The following is a 25,596-nucleotide window of genomic DNA, read 5'->3' as shown; positions in this document are numbered from 1 at the left end:
ATTAGGTACATATCTTTGTTTTTCTTTCTTCCAACAACAGATTGGAACCATATTTTGTTTGCACTCTATAGTAAAATTGATATTTCCAGTTTAGAACTGAAGCAGGACTGCAAAATGTATAGTGAGTGAGTCGATTTTCCAAAAACACCTTTCTGGAATAAACCACAGAAACAATAGGCATCAACAACTGAATTTTACTGTTAGATGGCACAAATCTGGCTTGATCAATTTATAATGACCAAAATATCCACAAATGGCTGTAAAAAGTCAGTTCACAAAAAGCTTACACATTTAATAGACTTGTCTAATTGTACACAAGTCTGTTAAACTGATAAAATAAATGCAGCAGTGATACAAAGTGTCCACTAGAGAGCACCATTTAAATCGAATTGAACTGCACCCTTGTTGTTGTTGTTTTTTCTCACAGTCATAGTTGTAGAAACGTAACATATTTTTGTACCGTGCATTCACATATTATTATGCCTTGATTCAAATAAAAGGTTTGGCAATATGAAGTTGATATGAGTTATGCAATAGTTCTTTAAAAAGTGACGGTATACAAGTAATAACTTCAAAATCACATCTTGTTCTTTTTCATCCATTCATTGCTGCCTATACAGTATAAAGGATGGTCATAAAAGTACTCAATATTGAGCAGTAAATTCAGATTTTAAATGCTTACATCATTTTGCAACATCACTGAGAGATTGTATAAGTAACGCAGAACAGTGTATCACGGCATAGAGTGCACTATATAGCAGATACATTTACACTGAATCCGGGAACTCATAAACCGAGAGACAGTAAATGTAAAACACTACAGGCAACTGATGTGTGACCTGGCATGTGGGGTACTGTGCATCAAATCCAGCATTTTTAAAAGTCAAGCTATAAGCAAGAGGAGCTGCTGTACCACACGGATATATACTGAGAATGCTGTCTCCTAAATATCCTCCACAGCAGTTTCACTCAGAGCTTCAGCGATTATCAGGCCCACCTACACTGAAGTAAATGTTGATAATGCAATTTGTTATCGACCTCCTTTATTTATTCCTGTATTAGGCAGAAAATATGAATCAGTTCAGTTAAATACTGTCCATGACGATGTTTAAAACTAATTATACGTAATGTTATTGTTCAGAGTGGAAGGTGGGAAATCCTTCAAAAATACATGCATGTGTACGGGAAGATTACTTGTTTTAATTGTGCTATTTTTCCACAATTATTTTTTTTGTTAATATATTTTATTAGAATTATGGTTGTAAAATCTTTTATATCCTTTTGCTTTTACTATTTGTCTCTTTGGCAACCTTTGAATTAGTTTCACTATGATAAACATATTATATAAATAAGATACGAATCACTAACTGACAAAGTGTATTAATTTAATCTGAGTATGTGGACACGTGTGTGCAACACAAATTGGTGACAGCACAAAGTCACAAGCATGCCTTTTATGCATATGCTAGCTGCTCTTTTTGTGCCCTTTATTCTCAACTATTTCTTCCCTTCATAAGGTCATAATTGTGTGTTTATATTTGAATTACATGTAAAAGAGCATCCATGGTCTCTATTCATGTCCACATATTCATATCCCATTATAAAAGGTTTATTTTTATTCCGTTTTAGTTGTCAAGCACATATGTTATATAGGCCACAGTAATCTAAACTATATTCCAAGCATCCTACATTGTCACTCCTGTAAGTGTGCCACAGCGTCTACACTAGGGCAAAACCCCTGAGCCCCCAAAGAGCAGAGCTTTGTGTGATTCAGGCGGCGGTTGCTCCTCTTGCTCTCTGAACTCTGGTGCTTCACCTTCAACTACAGTCTAACCGGAGTGGGAGGGAGGAGGGGGAGGAAGGAATAAGGAAAATGGGGGAGGAGATAATGGGGGCGGCGGTTATGCCACATTAAAAGTGGAAGTTCATTCTCTGATAAACACATAGCTACACATCCCACTGGACCCACTGTCTGAGATGGCAGCCAGTACTAAATGTGAGGTTGTCTGAGCTACAGCACTACAAGGAGAGAAACCACATGGAATTCATGTTTTGTCCCTAGGTTGTTCGTTTGAGAACGTTAGAGGATTTTAATGTGCCTCTCTGTACCTCACAGTTTCCATTCAGGGGGCTCTCCAGACGCACTGCAGCTCTTCACAGAAGACATGCATAATCATGGCAGAAGGGAGGGGATGAAACAAAGGAGAGATGTGTAAAGCATCATATACATACGGCTCTTTATATTGTACCCCTTTTAGGTATTCTTATGGGTGTTTTGGTTTTAGGTTTGATTTTTAGTGTTGTTACACACAAAGGAAACAGCCGCAACTCAGTACTTCAAAGGGGCCCTTGCAATCCCACATAGACAGACCACATTTCAATGGAGCATGCTGTGCTGTGCTTTGCTGCACGGTGCTACAGACAGACAAGCGCTGTTACGGAGAAGAGCAGACCGTGGCTTCTCATTAAAAGCACTACTGTTTCCTCCGCAGATTACATTGCTATGGGAAAACTACACAGGGAAGACACCCTTGCCACATCTACAGCTGAAAGATGCAATGTTACATGATTGGAACTGTCAAATAAAGCATACAGTTGGTGGAGTCTCAAAACAAGTGTTCAAAAAAAATGACAAAACATTTTTAATGGAAATGATTGACAGGTTGTTTACAAAGAAATGTGAGTTTTCTTGATGTTTAGAAATGTCTAGCTTTTGTATGAGGGCTGCCTACTTCAGCCTTGTTGTTGTTGTTGTGCTTTACAACTGGTCAAGGCCTCTGAACAAATCCTGTTGCTTAAAAGGTGAGAAAAGTGATGTATGCAGTAGTTACACACATGTTCAGAATTAGCATCGCAAGATTGTATGATAACAAAAAAGAAAAGAAAAAAAGAAAACATGAATTGAATGAGTCTAATTTTACAACATTTTGTGGTAAATTTTTGTTACCACATTTTTATTTAAAATAGTACTTATTAGAGGTAATATTGTAGTGAATGTGAGGCTTTTAAAATTAGATAGTTCTGTCTCAGCCTAGTTTTTCTTGTTTTAGGTCCTAGGCACGAGCAATCTCCCAATTTGATATTGTGGAAATTCTTAATTTCTGGATCGATCTGCTTTTTGTAGGACAGAATGCTTATTAATTAGAAATTAAGTAACAGCACTGCCCAAACCTTCCTACTTGACTTAGATTAAGTAAAATGGAGACTTATTAATAATAGAAATTAGTACAATGCACTGAAACAAGCACTATTAGAATTAATCAGAACCAGTGCAGCCTCATTGTAGACACAAGTTAAACGACACAAAATAAAGACATAATGTCTATATAATAAGATTTTGGCCCATTATATGACCAAGACCAGCTTCACCGAATCTCCATGTCAATGGAAAAATCCAAAGTGATAGAATCCAAATAACTCAGCAATGGGTCATAAAAACACAAGAGAAGTGTAGAAACTTTTCTTCCACCACCGAAAAACTTTTTTTTTTTTCGCCATACATTGGTCAAAAGTTTAAGTTTAAAATTTTAGATCCCAATTAATCCGATTTCAGTGGCATCAAAAAGCTTATACAGCGAGGACAACAGATATACGGACATACACACAAAGACACAAAGGGTTGCTAGGGGAAGTGGAAACAGCTGGGGAATGAGACACAGGTGAACTGAATCTAGGGAAGACACAGGAGACAGCTGTTAAATAAATAAAACAGGAAGTAAATTTATATAGCTTTATTTGATTCATTTCTTTTTAGATTGCTGAGAACCTACATTATGAAAGAATTAGCAAAAATCACACTTGCATTCATCGGCTCCAAATAGGCATGAAAATGAAGCGCTGGCCTGGCTTAACTGAGTTTTGGGAGCAGTACCCAGCTCTGTGATGTAGGTTAATGACTAAATAGGGATGTGATTCAGTCTTAGAGTTAGCAGCAAAAAACATGCTGCTGTCTTGAGCTGTGAGTCAATTATAGTGCTGAACAACCTGGATCAGAGAAAAAGAGAGCAATTTTCACATGCTTATTCAACTTCTTTTTATTCTCTAAAACAAGGATATACCATTTGTGATTAGACCTGCCAAGCTGGAACTCTCAGTACTTTTACTTGTAACAACGTATTTATAAATTGTGGTTTTTGTGCATTTGCTGTTTAGTTCAGACACCCTACTTGTTTAAGGCTGGGTGTGTAACACTCTGAAGCTTGAGCAAGTTTTCAGTTAGCTTACATTTATTCATCAAGGCAAAACATTATGAAAAAGGACTTAATTCCCTAAAATGAAATGAGCAGAGTGTCTGAAGTAATTTCACACAAGCCGAATGAAACACTGTGTAGATGGGAGGTGTGGTTAAAGTAGTCAGCGCATAACCTGTAGGTGTGATATAAAGGGAAGTAGATCTCCCCTGTTTGTGTATTATTCACTTATGTTGATGCTGAAAGTCCATGTTGTCACAGAAAGTGACGTGGGAAAGGGTGACGAAACAAATCAACAAAAACCGATTGGAGAACCAACTTTGGTGATTTGCAGTGACCTTTACCTCTAAGCGTAGCAAAGTGAGATTCCAGCACTGTAGAGGTAAAGGGGTCCAGTTTTCTTTTACTTGAGATTGTCACCTGTAACAACTCTAACACAGCAGTATGAATTAATGAAAGGGGATCTGTCTCCGGTGCTTTTTCTTTCATCCGTAATCCCTTTATTGATTCAAAAGTCAGAGACAACTAAAGTTTTCTGTCCCATATTTGAGGTAATTTTAAAGTTGTTTCTATCATTTCTACTTTGATAACAAATGTTTAATACATTTTTTGTTGTCGTTCTTGCTAAAGGTATCACTAGGTATCATTGTTGCAGTATGTGGGGTTAATTAGGACCACACATTAGAAAGGAGTAATCTGCTAACGTTTGGTAAAGTTGTCAGTTATTATGTTTCTCCTTTAACGCTGAGAGGAGGCGAGTTCCTCTTCTGGGTGTTTTAAATTGAGAAACTACTACTGCTAACTCCTGAGTCAAGAACTTAAACTCTGTCTGGTGCTGTGTGATAGAGCTCTGTAGCAGTCAGTACTGATTATAAAGCTGCTCCTATAGTCTGGAAACATAAGCATCAAACTAGCTGAGATGTGAAACACAGATTTTGAACTTTCAGGACAAAAAAAGTAGTAAACACAGATTAGGAAGTTAAATCCAGGCAAGCTTTGGGTCCTAGTAGCCATATGCACAGACAATAATACAATCACGAGCTCAGCAAATTTTTTAGTGGCAATTCAGATTGTGGAGTGTGTGATTCTTCCTCAGAAGATGGTCAAGCTGCCCACTGCATAAAGAGTTTCATGCCACAGTTTTCATGCTGCTGAGTAACAAATCTGAGATTGTACTTATGATGAAGTAGCCTGCATATAAATAAAGCCATTTTATCTGACATATGCTACGTTAAACATTTTTTGTACCACTCTAGGGAAGATATCACACTGAGGATGGCAAGAGTATGTAATATAGCAAGGGGTTCTTTGGAAAGTGCAGACATACATTAGTGGAGCCAGGGGGGTGCGCTTTCATTTCCTGGTTTTAATGGAGAGAGCCTCTAGGTCCACACATGGGTCAAAATGAGAGTTCATTTCTTGTTTTGTTTTTTATGCAGCTTTGGAGCCCCGGGCCCAGAAAGTATGGACTAAAATGCTTATTTTTTACAAAGCAAATTCTTAGTTAAGTTGGCAATTATTGGTCGGTACTAATGATTAAAGATGAAAACAGTGATTCAAATACCTATTGTGTCACAGTACTCGTTCCTGTTACTGTAAATGTCTAGTCAAAACACAGTCTAGTGAAAGCTGTAGTGCTTAAAGATCTTTCAGTTGTTGTTTATAATCCATTCATGCATTTATTGCTATTCAACACCCCTTAAAAAAGGTTATGAACTAAACTCTGGCTTTGGAGAACTGTTACAAACAATTTGAAATACATACTTTTAAATTTCATAGTAAATTCTTGGATCAATTTTGGTGTTTTTTCCATCGATGCATTGTCATATGATGTGGCTTAACATATTTAAAAAAAAATCTTTCTCTACCACTTAATAATTAACTTTAGTTAAGCGTGGGCTGTCAGTATGCAATCAGGCTACTAATTGTGATTTTTCTCTCTGCTTTCACAAGTGAGCGAGGAAGGGTTTGGCTAAACCTCATGAAAACCTGGCAGTCGAGGAACGCTGTGTTTAGCTCTTCAGGTGGGCATTTCTATATCCTAATGTCGTTTACATTATGATTGTGTGGTTTAACTGATTGACTGTAAAGGTGGTTGCATCTGTTTTTTCAAATCAAACTATAACGTAGAGTTGCACATGTTTCTCTCTCCTCTCGTCTGCTCTCTGTGCAGCCATGTTTGCATGTGTTTGTTTCGCCATGTGCTTGGGAAGTGGATTGGAGCCGAGGAGGGACGGGCAAAGGAAAATTACTTGAATGATGACACCGCCTTATGTTACTGTAAGTAAATGGTTCTTAACAGTCTCAAATAGGCTACTGGAGAAATCTCATGACAGTTACATTATCCAGGGCAACTTTATAGCCCGGGTGGCAGTCAAGTTCACAGGGGCATAAACTCACTGGTCACAATTTAGGCAGCTCACACTTATAAAAGCACATAGTTCTGAGATTCTTCATACTATTTCACTGGTCAGTTGTAAAGAAGAAATCAGCAGCTATTCGTAGTTTCAATGCAATTCCTCAGATTATCTGAAAGACAGTGCAATTTGGTAGTGTACACTGTCAAAGAATCACAGAAGTGGAACAACTGTAAACATGGTAATTGACCATGCCGTCCCCTAGCTGCTTTACCAAGTGTGTCCTCTGGATGGCAGTGTCAGGCTGCGCTAATAACTGTCAGCCCCAGCTCTCTCATTAGTGAGGTCTAGCAGGCCCCCGCCGACATGTCTCATAAATGTCAACACCAATACAGCGGGGGACAGTGGGCTTGGATGTAACAAACACAGACGCATGAAAGTCCACTCTGTCTGTCAAATCAATCACCGCGGCGAGCCACAAGCTACATGTTCACACCTCACGAGGAAACTACCTGCAAGTTGGCATTTGGTTGGTTTCAAGTGACAAAGAATAAATCCTTCCAGATTGTTAGGGATTATTTTTGATCTTGAAGGTAACATGGAATGTGTAATAAGCAGTACAGCACCTTTGTCATTTGTCTTATGAAAAAACTATTCATATGTATGGTATACGTTTTTGGCATGTCTTTTAAAGTTATTCTCACCTTGCTGTGGTCAGGAAGTCTCCATTCTCCTTCACTATACTCGCCAGTCCACCATCCCATCTCTTTCCTTCTCCTCTTTCTATTCTCTCCCCCTTTCTTCCCCATTATCAAGCCTCTTCTCACACTCTTTTCCATTCTCTTACAATCGGGCCACTGGAGCAGGTGGATTGGAGATAACTTGCGCTGTGCTTTGTTTTCACCCTGACACTGTCATTAATCATTGCCCAAGCCACACTTCAACATATAATAATAAGGACTGGCTACTGTGTGGGGGCTGCTGCCCAATTGCCTTTCATTGTGCGGATGCCAAATTGGAGGTGAACGGCCATAGCCAGACACTACTCCCCTGTCCCCTGACTGTCTCATCATTTAGGTATTTATCCATCTCAGCCCAGTCTGTGGAGCTTCTCCCTACCCTCCCAAGAGGCCCAAGATTGTTAGAGGGAGGATCAGATTCGTTGCTCAGGCTTTTTGGCTTTGATTCTGTGCCTATAAGTTAGGGATTAGAAGCAAATTTCCCACAGGGCAGTGCTGGATTTGCTGGTGTTTAACTGTTTAACCTGTCTTAGTCTTGTGTGGCAAAGGGGTGTGGGCGTTGGTGGGAGGGAGGACAAGGAAGCAGGGTTTAAAAAAGAGACTGGCCAACAGGCCCAGAGAGACCCAGGTGGGTTAAGCATTGATAAGTGAGGCTGACTTATCAGTCACATTGCCAGTGGAGGTGGTATAGTCCAGCAGTGTATGTGTGAGACGATGAATGAGAAAGAAGTTTTTCACTTAGAACCCAGAGCTCTTGGGTATAATACTCGACATGTGATAATATGATGTAATAGGACTGTAGTACACGTGGATGGGCTGGTTTGGTGTCAGAGGGGTGAGAAGTTAAAAATGAAAAGGTCCGTGTTTTCAAGAAGCTTACGGATGGAGGCAGGCTGGTTCTTGGTTTTGGTCTAGGGTCAGGGTTTTGACTGTTGCCTCCCTTTGTGGGCTGCACTCTGAACACACAGAGGTGTCCCGTCAAACACAGTCCCCCTTAGAAGTGGATTCTAAGGGGGACGTTGGAGCATTTAGCACAAAAAGGCGTGCTCCTCGGGCCTCGCCATCTTTCCTTCTACAAACAAGGACTAAATCCTCAGGTGTACACGCAGAGAGAGTGCTGTGGACTTTGATCTCAACCCTCCGTTGCTTTGCTCAGTACACAGGTGTATTAATAAGTGCTGTTAGGCGTGCAAATATCAACAAAGGCTGTAAAGATTGCGTGGATATTGTTGCTAGTTTAATTAGTGTCGATCCTAATGGGTTCATTTTTGGGGGAATGAATCCAGACCTGCCGAAAAATTACTGTATACATTTTTGTTACAAAACACAAGGAGGTGTTAATACATCATTTACACTATCACCTCAGCTGTTTTGACACGCTGTTCACTGTTCTATGCTCACAAATGGTTGCACTTTGCACTCTGATTCTCTGTCTATACATATCTTGTGAAGTTTTACATCATTCGGACATGTAGACATTAAAGAGCTTCATGTCTCTTTTGGAGCTGTAGAAATATACTGCAAAACCGTATTGATCTTTAATTAAAGAAGCTCTTAACCTTGGCTGGGCAGAGGACCCCCAGGCCAGCAAGTTAATTAATGTACTAATAGTCATAATATTTGTGCTGTGCACGGGAGGTACATAAAAGATTATCTATTGTATGAGCAGTTTATCAGTCCAATGATGCTAGAGCCCCGTGCTGTGCATATATCAATGTTATGGGCAAAAATCTGCAGTACAGACAGAAGAAGAGGGAGAGTCGGTCTTTTAATATCTCCCTCGGTTCATCAGCAGTTTAGCAAGGCCTCGTTTTACCTCCTGGGATTCTTCTCTGATCGTAACCAGGCGGCATCGATGGGCCTTTACAAGCACTAATGCTTCGCTACCTTGACAACACACAGCAGCTATAAGCCCTTTAAAAGATCCACTTTTCTCCAGATGAGTCAGGGATCCCACTCCACCATTTACCCCACACTCCCAAGGAGGGTGTCTCATCCCTGGATCAAAACCTCATACTACTGACCTTTCAGTTGCTCCCACCAACCACAAGAACCCCTCATAAACAGCTTCCACTGAGGAAGGAAGAGAGGGAGGGAGGAAGATGAGAGGAATGTGTGCGTGGGGGCCCAGACACTGTGATATCACCCTTTATAGCTTTATTGATTTCCTCTCAGGATGCAACTATTAACATTGAGCTGCTACGGTAGCTGCTGCTGTGTTGTTCTCTGCAGGTAAGAACATTGGCTCACACCCCCGGCCTTGTGGACTGTATACGGGGGAGGTGGGGGAAACACAGGGGAGGCACATGCTTTTATAATTAAGGTCAGCTGGGATGCATTACAGCATTTGGAGGTGTTAAAATGGGCCCTCCTCAGAGAGTATGTTGGCATTGCCCATGCTCGTAAATTAGCCACGCTCCCCGCTGATGTTAGGAACAGGGGAACAGGAGATTGCTGAGGAGGGGATTAGGTAGATGACTAGATGTAGACATGAGGCTGGATTTGACTGTATTGGATTTTTATTTAACGTGATTCCCCCGCCCCCCAAAATCATTGATTTTATGTGTCTGTGAGAGAGCATGTTAAAACACTGAAGTCCACTGAGGTCTCGTTTTTGTACGCACCCTATTCAATTAATTATGTATAAGTTCTTGTTGTAATTTAGAAGATACTGAAATACCAAATCAATACTACACAATATGTGTTTTACACAATTTTCAAATGATATATTTTTTCCTATATTTAATTGTATAATTAATTGTATAGCAGATAAAATTTTCTCTTAAAATACATAAAACATAGATTTAAAATATAATGAGTTGATCCTAGAGATGGAGCTTGACTGATGCTTATCACTGTCACCCGTTGTTCTCTCTCACTGTAGCTTTTCTCACACATTAACATCAGCAGCATAAATGTAATATTACACATTATTCTTGAGTCACCAAATGCAGACTAGCAGGCGTGTAAAGTGAAATAATGGGCAGGTACGCAAATGATGCTTCCACAGAATAAGCAGAGGTGGTGTGCGAGCTCTCTCTGGACCAACACCTTCTCCAATGAGGCACGGACAAAGCTAAGCAGAGGCCCCTCAGCCTCACAATGGAGACACTGTCAACAAGGGCAGGGTGGGGAGCGGGAACAAACAGACCACAAGAGTTTCACAAACAACCTGCCATAAGGTATTCAACAGGACAGGTCTGACTGGGACATCTAGCTCACACCCTGTGCCAAGGGTGAAGCAGGGGTCATATATCTTGTAGAGGGAAAAGCATGACAAGCAGACGTAGTGCGAGATGCGTAGAAAATACCAGGGCCTGGTTATGTGGCATCTTTGTGTAGCTGACACAAAGTCTGAAAGTCAGGTTATGCAATGTTTTATTATAGACTAGAAGGGAGAAAGAAAAAGAGCGCTTTCTTTTATGGTTTCTAACAAGGTGTTTTAAAGGTGATGTTTCATCCATATGTCATAAATTGTTATAAAGGATGTTTGGTTGTGGGCAAGCCATTTGTTTGCATAGCTCCTTAAATGAGATATATTTAAAGTTTTCTTCTGCTCTAAAATTTATTAGAAGACTAGAAGGCTCTCTGTGGCTGAAACCAACATGTCTATTAACCAGCATATCAATTATTTTCTTCATAATAAATCCATGAGTAAATATGAGAACGCAATGGCATATGTCTCCAGATTCCAAGTAACATCACAGCCCAGCATTAGAAAATCCACAGTTAAGAATAAATTGCAGATATTCATTTGAGAAGGTTCAGTATAATATTTTTAATTTAAAAAGAATTAATCAACTAATCGATAGGAACATTTTTTTTAACGTCACAGTCGTTCTTGCCATTTGGGTTTTATATTGATTTCATTTTTTTAGTTGACAGTGCTGTCCAGCTTTGACAGCTTGTAGATACCCAGTCATCACTCCGACCCCCCCGAGACTAAACCAAGTGCCAAAAACGTGACAAAAACAGAGTAATCAGAGCCTGTGCCACTGACCATTGTTTGTTTGTTAACCAGTATACAAACCCAATGTGTGTAATTCTTTTCTGCAAAATTAAAGGAAATATCACAATCATGCTTAATGTTTTAAGAAAAAAATATTTATTTACATTATTCTGAAATATTAGATTGATCTTTGCTTTTGCTTCTTCCCATTGGTGCATACACGTTGTAATTTAATCTAGGACTTTGGTGTTTCCGCGATTGCGATGTTGCTGAAAATTCACCAGAAGAGTGATTATTGCGTAAAAATGGGAGCTAATTGGGAACTAAAAACAAAAACGGTTCAGTCATTTTACTCGATAACAGGATCGCTTGTCGTGTCCTTTCCTCGCCGCATTTGGTGAGACGCGGTGCATTTATGATGCTCAACGTATAAAACCAAAATGCACCCTTGTACTTTGACAAAATGGAATGAAAACTGTTGTACACTGCTGAACTGTCACGCAAAAAATATAGTAATGGCATCAACCTGCCAGCACTGTTCACAGGTGTTTTTTTACACCAGTATTTATTTGACCATTATGTTAAATTGTCCCTATAAAGCCACTCTTGGCAGCACCATCCTCTGCATCTTTTTGTGAGCCACTTAAGTGTACCACTGGGGTTTAGTGTGTTCCATGGACCCATTATGGTCGCTTTAAACTGAATAAATAAGGGCAGTTTAGATAGGCTGCACCCTGTTTTGGGGGAAGTTGCTCTCAGATTTTGTGGGTTTTCATGTTTTTAGTGTTGCTATGAAGTTGAGAATTGTACCTTTAGGACCTGGATGTGCTTTGGTGAAGTATTTGCATGTCTTTGTGCAGTCTGAAGATGCTGATTATATCTGACGGGTCAGGTAAAGTTTTTATGTTAAGAATTCATCATGCATTTAATCTCAGCCACTCTTTGCTGCCAGGATTCTTGCTTATTTGTAATAAATATTGTACAAAACATCAGGTATTTGCATCTGTTCTACAACTCCATAAATGTATGTAACATACATGAAGAGTGGACCATGTGTTCGAGCTTGCCCCTTTCTGTGGACTGCAGTGGTGCCGACCACAGGCAAGCAGCTCTAACTCTGTGTAGACCACCTCTGTTCAAGACATCGGGTGCTAAGTGGCAGCAAAAATATCACAGCTGTGCGATCAAACATTCCACACGAGGAGAAAGAGTCCACTCCTAGCCAACGCTACAGTTCAGCAGAAACAGAAGACCAAAGCAGAGATATTCTCTCTGATGCTGATATTTCTACAGGTTAAAATCAGGACTTAAAGGACTTGGGGCCACCACCCAGAAAAGATCTGTATATCCTTTTAGATTTGGCATGACAGCGTTTTTGGATATACTGTTATTGGTATATCCAAGTTTCCCAAGTATTACTTTTCTGCTTACACAAAGAGACACATGGTTCTTCATTATGGCCTCTGGTCAAAGTGCTGCCTTTTATTTTCACTGAATTTCCAAGATGGGGCATTTTTCTGCAGCAATTTACACTCCTACAATTATAGCGCTCTGCGCAGATATGGTGTTAGCCCCTCCTCCTTGACCTCTGCCCTTTGCTAAGCAGTCGAAAGTGCGTTTCCTGATTAACGGCTGGCTGAGGTGCATGGCTCCAACTCCAGCACCTTGTGCTCCCACGCTGAGGTGACAGTCTCCTAGACTCTTTATGGAAATTGACTGCAAAACATACCCAATTAGACCTGCGTTATTTAGAACGACTCAGCTCTTCACCCCGAATAAAAGCAGGCCCAGATAAGACCTGTACACTCAGATACTGCAGCAAATTAATGTGAAGTTGGTGGCCTGCCAGTTAGCCAGTCCATCTAAAAATGGGGACATTAAAAGCATGAAGGCAAGTTTTTGTATAAGCAGTAAATTACTGCTGAACAGAGAACAGGATGATTAAAGTGTGGGGTTTCTGAATAACTTTCCACACAATTATAAATCCACTGTATTGCAAGTCAGGAAATATTCCTGCGAGGTTTGATTTGAGTAGCGGTAGCAACAGTTTCCTATCAGATGTTATTTAGAGATTTAAACATTTTTCGGGCTCTTGTTTTCAGCATAGTTCATTGGCAAAATTTTCCCAGGTTTAGTACCTTTCAGTCCAAATGTGTAACTGAGAATTAAGCATCTGTATAATGTCTTTTCACTCCACCAGCTAAAGATAGGGCTCTTAGCCTGATACGCTGTCTTAATTTTCCCTTTCTCAGGTCACTGCAGAGAGCAGCCGCATAAGAGTGAGGAGGAGGGTCCTTACTCTATGGGCAAGAATACACTGTGGAAGTTGCAAAGGGCAGAGTCTCTAGGAAATCTACTCTTTCTTTGAAAAAATGTCACAGGAGAGATAGGAGATTGGCACCACAAAGAGCCCAAAATAGCACTGGCTGCTACGCGTTGTCAGACAAGATTTAGGCTGAGACATTGACTTTTGTTCTGCAAAGTATTGGCCCCTGAAAGGGAGATGGGCGGTGTAAAAATTGTGATTTCTTCTCTTCCCCTACTTATGCGCAATACATTACCCTCCCGATAATGCACGCTGTTGGGACTAAGGTTTGTAACTTTACAATTATTTTTAAGTGAGTGGTATCTGTTGTTACAGAGGCAGTTTGTTTTTAATTAAATGTATAAGACCTGGTCTGGCAGATTAGAACTGCATCACAACCCTTCTGCTTTCCTGGACTCCAGTTTACCCTCATTCAACATTTGTCCCTACTGCCTTCCCCATGACAAAGCCTTTATATTTTTTATGCAGGTTTACCCCTTGGCCACATAATAGGATTATGAATAATTTCTACAAATTTTCCAAAAACAAATCACATGGCATGGCTTAGAGTTTGCTAATAATTTCACCATAGCTGATAGATCAAAGCAAGGCACTGGGACTGCAGAGCCAGGCAGAAGGTTGACCCTAGTCAGGCATTTTTAATGAAAGGGTTAATCTCCTCAGAGGTGACTATTCAGGAGCAAACAGTGTGACCAAATGAAGAATTCAGGTCTGGGATAAAAAGGAGAATAGTGGTCTTGAGGGTGCTGTTGGGTGACAGCGAGGAAGCCCTGAGGTAAAACTATGTGATGATGCATTTCAGTTCCCCGACTCATTGCTAAAATAAAGAGAAAGGTGGGGAAAAGGCAGTTTGAAAAGCCTGTGGCGTGTAGGCTCAAAGCTATTTTATGGATAAGCACAAATGAACTATTGTCTCGGAAACCCTGTGAAAAAAAACTCATGTAATTTGGACACAACAGCATGCAGGCGTTAACGTGCATAAACAAATACACTTTTCCAGTAGGACAGCTGCTCTTCTCCAAAGTACCTGATTGTACTTTCAGTCTTAGCTGTTTGGGATAAACTTTGTTGACAAGCACTTCTTGTACTACTGTAAGCACACATGCCCTCTTGTGAGTAATTAGACTTGAATACCTTCCAAAAAGGAAAGAGGGGAAAAAAAGAAGAAGAGAGATGCTTTTATAAATGTATAAGGCTTGGCTGGTTAAGGAGGTTTAGAAATCTCATCGTGACAGTGGCAAAACGGGTCTCTTAGTAATTAGGAACAAATTAAATTGCTTATCACTTACCGAGTTACTGTGCCAGCCATTTGGCTGCGTTCAGAGGGATTAATCAGAAGGCTATTGACATTACATTGTTCCACAATTATCTTTCATACGTTTTATGGTAATTGGGTATTTTTTCACAGAGGAATTAAGGTGCCTACGTAATTCCAGACAAAATGAACATACACAAACACAAACATTAATCAAATCCCCCAAAATAATTCAGCAACTACTGCTGATTATCACGTGAAAAATGAGTATATCAGACTTCTCTTTGAGAGAAACTGAAATGCCATATTAATAATTCATTTATATGGATGATGACGTATTTATATGGAGCTGTGCTTAAATTAATCAGCGAGAAAAGGAATGGGTTTATTCACTGTGTGAAGCTAATTTATTGCATCTTGCACTGCTTTAAAGGTATAAAAGTAATTTTTATCCAAGGTTTCTTCATAAGCTTGGCTGCACTGTTGCATCAAGCCTTGTTATTAGGATAAACCTAACCCACAAATTGTCATCAACCCAATAAATGGCTTTGTTCTGAATGCAATCAAAACTTCAGGCCCAAAACTCCTCCTCCATGCTCTTTTTCCAATACTTTCCAATACTTTTCTGGTTCCTACATGTGAAAATTACATGTCATTGTCGTAATGGCCCTAGGGGGTTGATAAAAGAAGACTTTGCCTAATGCTTCCATAAATGTGTTAGGCAAAGTCCAGCAGGATGTAATTGCATCTAATATATTTACAGAGGATTGATTTCCCTCCCACCATCCACCTACAAGGCGGCAGCAAGCTGCGTTCAGGTCACTCTGGATGGGTTCCGTGTCCACTCTGTTCTCTTTACGCTAAGCAACAAGGCCAGGCCGCAGAGACCATGAAAAGCATTGGAGTGCAGCTTAATGAGGTAATTAGTCAAAGGCCATGACGATCCTGGGAGGCTAATACCTGTGACCTCTTGATCCTGGATTCCTGACACACATCTCTGGAGACTGTACAGGAAAGACTGCTGCAAAATCCAAATACTGTCTCCTTGGCCAGACAGTTTTTAACAGCGAACGTGTGATATTGCATATAATGCAAGTAGACTTGGAACTGAAGCTCAGCCAGCCCCCTGTTTCTCTTTCTTTAATTACTGCCACAGTGTAGCAATGGGCATGCCCCCTTTTATTCCCCGAAGAAAAATAAACCTCACCAAACTTAAACTACTTAACCTGTTTACTTTAAGAACCAAGTTGTGGAGAACTGACAAAGGCAGTGAAAAAGCACAAGAAAGGAAAAAGGATGAAAGCAGGTTGATATTTTTTCCCTTTCCTATCCCGTTCTTTTCTTTTTATCAGGTTACGTGACTGGAGGCTTCATTAATCACCACCTCGACAGCCTCTGCCAAGGGGAACTAACTGCATTTGGCCCAATTAGGCGCTGTAGAGACAATAGGAACAGCACAAGTTGTGCCTCTATGCCAGGAGCCAAGCGTTGCCTCCCTGTCATTACCTCCAGAAAGGGAAAAATTAACCCCTACCAGCTTCCCTGCTTTACTCCATTGATCCAAGGCTTTTGTGGTGTCCCTGGAGCGTGGCAGACAATTACAGATATTATTACATCTGCATTGATTCTTTTAAAGAGAGCAGAGTGTCTCCAAGCAATTAAAAAAATTACACTTCGGAAGTGGGCCAATTAAAATGCCCCCAGCCCTAGAGGGTGGTGGTGGTGTCGGCGGGAGTGGAGGCACAGACCTGACTGTCAGAATGTTGCAGGATTTTTTATTTTTTTATTTCTTGAAAAAACGTGGGCAAATTTACATACTTGACTGCTTGTGCAGTCATACAAGCCTATAGCACATTCATGCAACCTGCTCTTGGACAAGGCAAGAGGAGGTCTGCAGCTACCTACAAATAATAAATGACTTTTCAAAGCAATATAGCAAAAATTGTAGTTGATTTACTTTAAACAAGTCTGTTTTCATTATCTGTATTTAGGTTCCTAACACTTGTTAAGATGATATCAGGTTTACATTTTGAAAGTGCAGATGATTTATAGCCCAAACAGAAAACATATCCCTCCACTTTTACTTTCAAACAAAACCACACTGCTCAACATGTGCAAGCTGTTTACATCATTGTACAGATGTCGCTCTGTTAGGCATATGTCCAGTAACTGATTAATTATTTCAGCAATATGTATGAATGTACTAACACAACCATCTCGTAAACAAGCATCTGAAGTCTGATTCGCGTTCTCACTAGCACGGTCCCGCCTGTACGTCGGCCTTTCGCTTTCTTTTCTCTCCCCCATTCTCTCACAAACATGGTTCCTCTTTTCCATCTTTCACTTGGTCCTTGGTGTTGAGTTTCCCTGTGGAGCGAAGTTGGCCCTTACCTTAGCCATCTGACCAGATTTCCTGAAACCACAAAGAAATGGACGGTGCTAATTGGAGTTGCGGGTAGACAGATGATAGACGACTGGCTGTGATGAGATAAGGAATCAGTGCGATGTAAATAAAGCCTTCCCATTGTTTTCTTCCCCTGCAGTTATGGCTAAGTATAGACTTACTGTGCGTTATTGCTACACACACATTTGCACACACCTTCCTGGTGGTTTTTTTTGGGTTGAGCAGGTGGGCTCTGGGATTATTCCGACCAGCTTTTTAGAAGGTAAACAATGTCTCCAAATAACAAAAGAAAAGCTATCTTTATAGAGACACCCAGGCACTTGGAAACCAAAAAAGAGAGTGTACAGTTTAAATAAACATCATTTGGTGCATAAAGAAAAGGGACAATGAAACTCTGAGCTGCAGTCGTTTTATCACACGGTACACTGCATGTGTTTGAAGTGGAAAAATCACAGTTTCTTTAATCCATGGAGCATTCAAATAATTTTTTTTGCCTCTCGGATTAAAAACAGTAACAATAGCAGGCAGTTAAAAACAAACAGCTCCAAACAAATGGTGACAAGGCTGAGGCGCTTGGCTTACGGGTAAGCTCTCCATACATCGTGGTCGGTTTCATTAGTTGAAATGTATTATTATTGTTTATCTATAAGCTTCTTGATTTAAAAAAAAACCACAAGCCATACAAGCCATGCTTTCCCTTTGGATTACGGAAAGGTTCAGGGTTTGCTTTCCAGTGTGAATTATTTTCCAACAACAACAACCTCAGGAAGATGGGAGGGAAAAGGGCTTTTCAACACCTGAACACCATGGCGCATGTGATTAAAGAGAACTGATTTCAGAATATCATCAAAGGGGAAAATGTGACTGTGTGTGTGTGTGTGTGTGTGTGTGTGTGTGTGTGTGTGTGTGTGTGTGTGTGTGTGTGTGTAAAGGACGTGTTAACTGCAAGGTTCTGGCAAGTTTTTAAAGGAAAAATTTCAGGGTAGTCTCACACAACCTTAAGTTTGGGAAATAAAAATACTGAACAATACATCCTCCGTGATTTGCCAGCATGGAGTTTTTAATCATTCTTTATCTAGGTGTTCATGTAGAACAGACAGCTGACATGCATTTTGGTGTGTTCATGTTAACATAACAATGCAAAATTAGGTGCCTTTTTTTTTAAGTGAAAAAACAAAATCCAACTATGAGAAAAACAAAATATCAACTGTGTCAAGTTATCTTTCTGTGAAGTCTCTGTAAAGCAAAATCCCATGATGCCTCATGGAGTAAGCAGCATCCAGTCCAGCTTCAGAACAAAATCCAACTTCATAGAAAACTGTTTACGTGGACGTCATCTTGAGTTGGTGTGAGTAAATGTCCATCTAAAGTTTACAAACTAGGGAACGACTTATCACAGAGAGAAATATGATATTGTTTTAGCATGTGATTAATAGTATCATGTAAGCAACATCACATTTTTTCCCCTGAAACTTAAGCAAATAGTTACAGGAAATCTAAACAAGCAGACTGAAAAAGAAAGAAACAACTCAATAAACTGTTTAATATGCGAACTATATTTAAAAACATCCTTGGACACAAACCTTAATCTCATAGTTAAAAGTCCAGGCCTCGTCCATCAAAATACATAATTTGAATGTATTTATAATGACAACTGGTTCTCTGCAGACCTGAAATATTCAGTCTGACTGCAATCAGGTACAAAACAATGCTCATATAATCACTCAGACACAATTATATAAATGTTCAATCAATTAGAGAATACTAGCTTTTGGTGCTTTGGGTGACAATGTCTATAAGGTAAATATTGAGAAAGGCTCTCTTCTCCTTAATAACAAATCATGAGCCCCTCCACTAGCTGGAGGTAAGCATACTACCTCAGCAGGGCCGCTAATCTTGTGCAAGTACTCACATCTTTTTGGTATTTGTTAGGAAATGACCTATTTTGTTGTTTGGGTGTGAAGATCGCTACAAGTATTAACTCATAGTCTTTACATGTAGAAGAGCAAAATATGTACATTTTTAAGTTTTTCATTTGGTTTAAGGCTTTAATTTGAATATAATTAAATGCTCTTCCATAGAAGAGTATGCAATTTAAGTTAGAATTGTAGTTATCCAAGTTATCCAAACCTCAGTTTAATTCACATAGATGCTAAGAAAGTGCCTTTCTTTAAACCACTTAAAAAAATATATATCGATATTATTTATCGATACATAATATTTTATTATTTATGTAATAACTGTATAACAATACTGCAGGAACAACTTTCTGCCATCAAGTATACAATTTATCTACTTATATAAACTGACGAACCACCCTAGGTGTATTACCAGCAATGCTATGAACAATAACCATATAAAAAAAAATATCAGGAAGTACTGTCTAAGTAATTAGGAGGCTCTAAGAGGAACCTAACAGAGTCATTTAACTGTCAGAGTTTCAATTCATCATTGGTATTGAATGTGAAATACATAAAGACAGAAACCTATCAACTGATAATCAGATGAGCGTGGGTTGGTTACAAGAAGATGAGACAAGACCTGCGGAAATGGAGGCACGGGGAGGGTTGCAATAATTCTTGCAAAGTGAATTTTGGGAGATAGAAATGAGACAGTTGGCTCATTTCATAATGAAATATCAAAAATTCACCTGAAATTGGCGCGCTGGGTCCTTTTTAGGTGGCAGACTATGAAAGCTATTGGTTACAATTCAGCAGTTATAAATTTATGATGAAGGAAGTGATTTTCAGAGAATGTAACTAATAACTTTGGAGTATTCCACTGTGGTTTTTCTCAGGCTGTAAGCTGTGATTCACATTTACACTTTGAGCCCACAATCATTCCAAACGGTTACCTCTGAGAAAGCCTCCTACCAAACTGAAACAAGAAAAAAAAAATAAAGAAGAAAAAAAAAACATGAAAATTTAAATGAAATTAAGGGAAGTGCCTCTCCTGACAGTCAGTGTGATGACACGCTTTTGGATCTTATTTGGAAGGGTTTAAATGTGCTGAAATGTAAATGACTAGACGCATGGAAGCCCAAATGGGAAGCTAGATTCTACATGGGTCAAAGACAGGAAGACTATAGAACAGAGATAAATAGAGGGAAGAAGGAGGGAGCGATTCTCATGTGAATCGTTTAACAGCGGACACACCATGCCACTTGCATTATAGTGACTGTTGCATCAAGGGGCCCTCTTTTTTTTCAATGAACCCCAGGGTTTTTGGTCTTTTCTAGGAAAAAACCCCCCACATGAATCAACCAAAGTAAAGACTGAGCTAATAACTCACGTTATAGAATCAGAGAGCAGATTTCAAGTGAAAATAACAATAAAAGCTGAAAAAGTAAAAAATGTAAGACATTTTAGATGTTGTATTTTTTATGTTTAAGAAAACAAATACCGATAATAATAATAATAAGAATGATAGTAAAAAAAAAAATGCAGACTACACTTGTGTATCAGTGAGTTTGATTTTGTATCCGATTCATGCCTGAAGCCGATGTTTATGTCATGCACTTCACCATTTTAATGCCTGTCAGTGTCGTTATATCTCCACGCGTGGTTCATTCATGGTGTCTGACGTGTTTGGGTGCTGAATACTATTTTTTCCCTGGAAGCTCAGCGCAGCCTTTTAATAGCAATGATGCATTCTTGTTAGGCGGAAAAAAAGGTCACACAGTTGGATTTCTGAGCTCTGGAAATCCCTGGATATTTACCTAAACACTGTGTGCACCTTGGCCTCTCAGCTCACCTTTCATATTCTCTAACTGCTCTCATGATGATTTCTCACCCATAAGATTTAGAGTGTTTCTGCAAACCCAGCATACTCCTAATGTCTGTTTATAGGGTTGTCAGATTATGCTGTGATTTCTATAGATAGAAGCACATCGACTAACAGTACATTCCCTGTTGTATTTTTGGAGAAATATACCTCATCTACATTTACTTTAAATCAAACAATAGCTCTTTTGTAAAAGGCTTTGCAAAAAATAGATAAATAAAGGTGCTTTAATTTTACAAAGATATTAATTAATCCAGTCATGCAACTGTGCATTTCATCCATTTTTTGCACCTGCAGTAAGAAAAAGCAGGTTTTACATTGTCTGCTTTCAGTATTCAGCATTGTGTTCTTATGTTTGAAAGGAAGCTTGTAAGATTGTGTTGTTTATTTCAATCTAGGAAGACAAGAGAAAGGAAAAAAAAAAAAAATCAGTGATTCACTTCTTTTTCCTTTCTTCTTTTGAGTCAGGTATTCTTTCGAGCCAAAAGAGTCAGGTATTGTAGCAAGAGAATCAAGTTTCCCCTGCAGCCAGTAAGTGCCAAGCTGTGTCAAAAATGACATGCATCTCCTCTTTCCATGTCATGCCATGCATGTGATGTGATGGGCGAATGAAGGCAGTTCCTGCAGAGAATAGTAGGGGGTCATTATTAAGCCTCTTAAATTAGCGCCCCCTCCCACACAGCCCTTGCAATTTTCCAAGACCCACAACCGCACAACTCTGCACATTAGACTTGACAAAGAAAATCATTTCCAAAGTTTACTTGCAGCAAACTCATTTCATATATGATTGAATTGTACCTGTATGGCATGACCCATTTAGGCTCAAAGTCACACATGGACGCATTGAAAAACCTATTTGTGCAGAACCATACTGTTAGGTAGCTATAGACTAAGCCAATTGCATGTCCTGTGCAATGCAATTTACATGTCTTTCCATCACACTCACTTATATGGTTCAACTCACAAGAGCTACCATTTAGATCATTTTTAGGGGAGGGGAAAGGGTGAATAGCACTGGTATAATACCATATGTACTGCAGTGGTATAGAGTATGTAACAATAGCAGGAGAAAGCGTAACCTCTATTGCCCCTGAACACCATCCGCAGTGAAATACTAAGAAATTGACAAACCCTGCTTGTACCCTAGCTGTGAAAATGGACTGTTTCTGGTGCTTGTCCTCCTATTTTGATAGGCAGGCGCCACCACTTCAGCCTCTTTGGCCAATCTAAGGCTGCTAATATTCCCCAGATTAAAGACACCTCAGCACCAAGGTCAGCCTCTGAGGGAAGTTGCTTCTTGTTCAGTGAACACAGTTTTTGACCTTTGTCTCATTTTTATTCTACGCTCTTTCACTCCATTTCTCCCTCTTCTGTGTCTGCCTTTGCATCTGTGCATCACAGTAGCTTCCTCTCTTCTCCGTTCATTGTGTATATTTACAGTATATTTACAAGAGTGCACATAACTGCTGTCTGGGGAAGGGTAAGCAGCAGCGGGGAAGGGAAGCCATTAGAGGAATAAAGAGAGGTGCTGCCTCGCAGCCGAGCTTCACAGGCCAGTGGAGCAAATCAAATTGGGTCTTGTTCTGCGGCAGGATGCACCCACACACTAGAGCACACACACACGCGCACACACCCACCCATACACACACACAAACACAGGAAATCAGTGACGGTAGTGGAGGCATACAGCTGACAGGAGGGCCTTTGGGATATAGCAGGGCTGGGCATGTCTAAGGCTGGCCCCCCTAAGGGATGCTGTCATGACCCCTAACTCTCCTGAGCCACAGGTGTGCTCATACAGGAAGAATGAGGGAAAACGATGTCGTGTGGCAAACGGTAAAGTGATTTTTTTAAAAAGTTTTCTAGTTTATCTTCCAGGTGCATCAGTGATAAATTCTTTAGCACCCAATTCTCAGTGCTGACCACAATAATCAGGTTTCTGTTATTTTGCAGTTGTGCAGCTCCTAACTTTGGGGCTTAGTCCATATTCCCTGTGATATTCTAAAAGTTTTAAAGCAAGATAAACAAATAGGACTGCGAGAAATCTACAGTAGAAAACCAACAGTGACAGTTTTTATGGAAGTAGCAATATCTATCTACCTTCCCTGCATTAATATCTCATGTATAACTGCTCAAATCCTCTGTTCCCTAATGGTCTGACTAAGTTATTAGCAGGCTTATAGCAAAGCTAAAGAACTAGAGGAAGACTTCAGGTAAAGGGCACTAAAGCTAATGAAAAATGAGATGGAGCTTCATTCTTTAGGGCTTTAGTTTTATTAGAAATACATGGTAATAGCAGGAAAACCTTAGTCAACATAATGTTCGCTGCCATCTATATGATACCCATGCCTATGGGGCACTATTAATCCCCAGAGAAATAAAGGGAGAAATATAAAAAAAAATACACCCAATGCTTACATTTCATTCAGTTTCTCTGAAGAATTACTACTACACATCACTTTGGATCAATTCATTACGTCCCTGCAGAGAGGGGGCAAATGTGTGATGGATAGTTGTCTGCAAATGTACTTGCCAGTAATAGAAAAATGCACACTCTTTAATTAAAGAGAGCTGGACCAGTGGATCCAAAGTAGGTTTAGGTGTCTCTCCATATCTGTAAAGCAGCGTTATGTATCAGAATGCATCAGAGGGCACAGGGCAGTAAAAATAATCGTGTGCGCTCATTCACTGAACTTATATGAGGAAAGCATATCTATTATGCTACTGCATGTGAATCGTATAGACAAAAATGTAAACCAGACTGATGCACTTTATGAAATGATGGAAATAATATAACAGTTGTGTTTATAAGGTGTAAGGTGGAATAAGCAAACGTTTCCTGTTAAAAAATTCTGAAAACTCTTATGTCAAATTATTATGTGAGTAGTAGAGTGGGAGATGTCTGCACCTGAATACTATAGTGCTTGCTATATTAAGTGGCCAGTATAATACATGCCATTTGATTTTTTCTTTTTTTTTGCTGCCTTTGACTCTTCTCTGTCTCCTGTAGTAACCTTGATATTATTAAGATTTAGGGTTTAATAGATGACCGGAGATTTGTCTCATTTCCACTATTTCATAATAGAATTTAATGAATATAAGTCTTCATGATATTTTGTATTTGTCTGTACTTGTTTCATTTGCATGGGCATGACTCACTTACTTATATGCAAACATACACGGTGAAGAATATATAGCTTGGTCAATTCCGAATTTTAGAGGGTAATACTTATATTATAATGACCTAGCTGATTTATTGGTCTCACTCTGGTTTTATGATCTTTCAATAATATGCAGTGGCAGCAATGCAGTAAAAATGTAGTAAAGAGTCAGGAAAGACCGTGAAGAAGGCTGCTAGAAGACACACATATATGTAAACTATAGAGGTTAAAAAAAGACACATCATGCATTGAATTCACTGTGTGAAATGTAAATACAGTACAGTGAATTAAATATGAGGTAAACCCTATATCTAAATAACATTTTTACACAGAAAACACATTTTATCAAATGTGGAATAAGTTAGTAAGTAACAGTGATATTGAATGGTTGTGATTATCTGACCTGTGAGCAGCACTTTACTGAAAGTCACAATAATTTGGTGTTAATCACTCCCTACAGTCCAGATGTTCCAGATGTATCTCTCCTTATCCTGTGTCAGGTCTTTTCTGGATTACTTTTTTTTTGGTGTGCCACTTCGCCTGTCCTCAACGTGTCCAGTTTCCTTAAAGTTTTTTTTAAGGAAAGCTAAGCTGAGCTCTTTAGAAATTCAATTAAGATGCCTCGAGGAGCTTTTATATTACAAAGTACAGACCCTACAGTAATACAGAGAAAATCCCAGCAATCAGACATTACCCTATGAGCAAGCACTTGGCAGTAGTGGGGAGGAAAATCTCCCTTTCAACAGGAAGAAACCTACAGCAGAAACAGGCTTAGTGACAGAGCCTGTTGGTGCAAAATGACTGTTTTATGCCTAATACTATTTATTTTATGCCTGTGCTGTCATAGGCTTTTTTTCATGTAAATTGGAACAAATTGTTTGTTTTTGCAGAAATCTACACATAACAAAGTGCCTTTTTAAAATGTTTTCTTTGCAAAGTTGTTATGTGTACACACAACACTGGTTCATCCCTTGAGTTTTTTCAGCTCCTAAATACTGAGAAGAAGAAAAGGGGATGCAACTTGGTGATAAAACAGTCCCTTCAAACTGAGCATATAGCTTCCTTAAAAAAAAATCAGAAGTTTATTGATTTTTATTTACATTTTAGACAGCATCCTAACATTTATGACAAACATGATTGTGCACACAATGTGTGTGCATTTGTGAAACCAGAAACCAGACTGTTTTCTGTACATTTTCTAAAAGTTAAAGCAGTTGACTCTTAGCATACTTAATCTGTAGTGTCACACTAATTATATATTTTTCGAGTAAACACGCCACTACTAATGATGTAAAGACTGGTCGCCTGCTTTCCATCACACAGTCTTGTGCACGTCAGTCAAACGAAACAAATTCTACACTACTTTTGTTTAAAGGCAGGCCATTAATGAAGAGCTCTTCAGATAAATACATCTTTATTCTGCGATTAATG

At 39.4% G+C, this 25,596-nt stretch overlaps 1 long non-coding RNA gene across 1 annotated transcript in view; it reads left to right on the top strand.

Annotated features, from left to right (window-relative positions):
• Positions 1–25,596, top strand: part of LOC146686359 (uncharacterized) — an 88,369-nt gene that overhangs the window by 3,802 nt on the left and 58,971 nt on the right. Inside the window, exons 2-3 of the long non-coding RNA XR_014916964.1 lie at positions 6,144–6,214; positions 6,364–6,470. This is a non-coding gene — a long non-coding RNA (uncharacterized LOC146686359). The remainder of the gene's footprint in view (positions 1–6,143; positions 6,215–6,363; positions 6,471–25,596) is intronic.

Source organism: Copadichromis virginalis, linkage group LG19 (genome assembly GCF_057382275.1).
Source record: "Copadichromis virginalis isolate Kocher_CV1m ecotype Utaka linkage group LG19, C_Virginalis_male_GT1.1, whole genome shotgun sequence".
Classification (NCBI taxonomy): domain Eukaryota; kingdom Metazoa; phylum Chordata; class Actinopteri; order Cichliformes; family Cichlidae; genus Copadichromis; species Copadichromis virginalis.
Note: the sequence above shows the minus strand (reverse complement) of the source record. Positions and strands in the feature narration are given on the sequence as shown.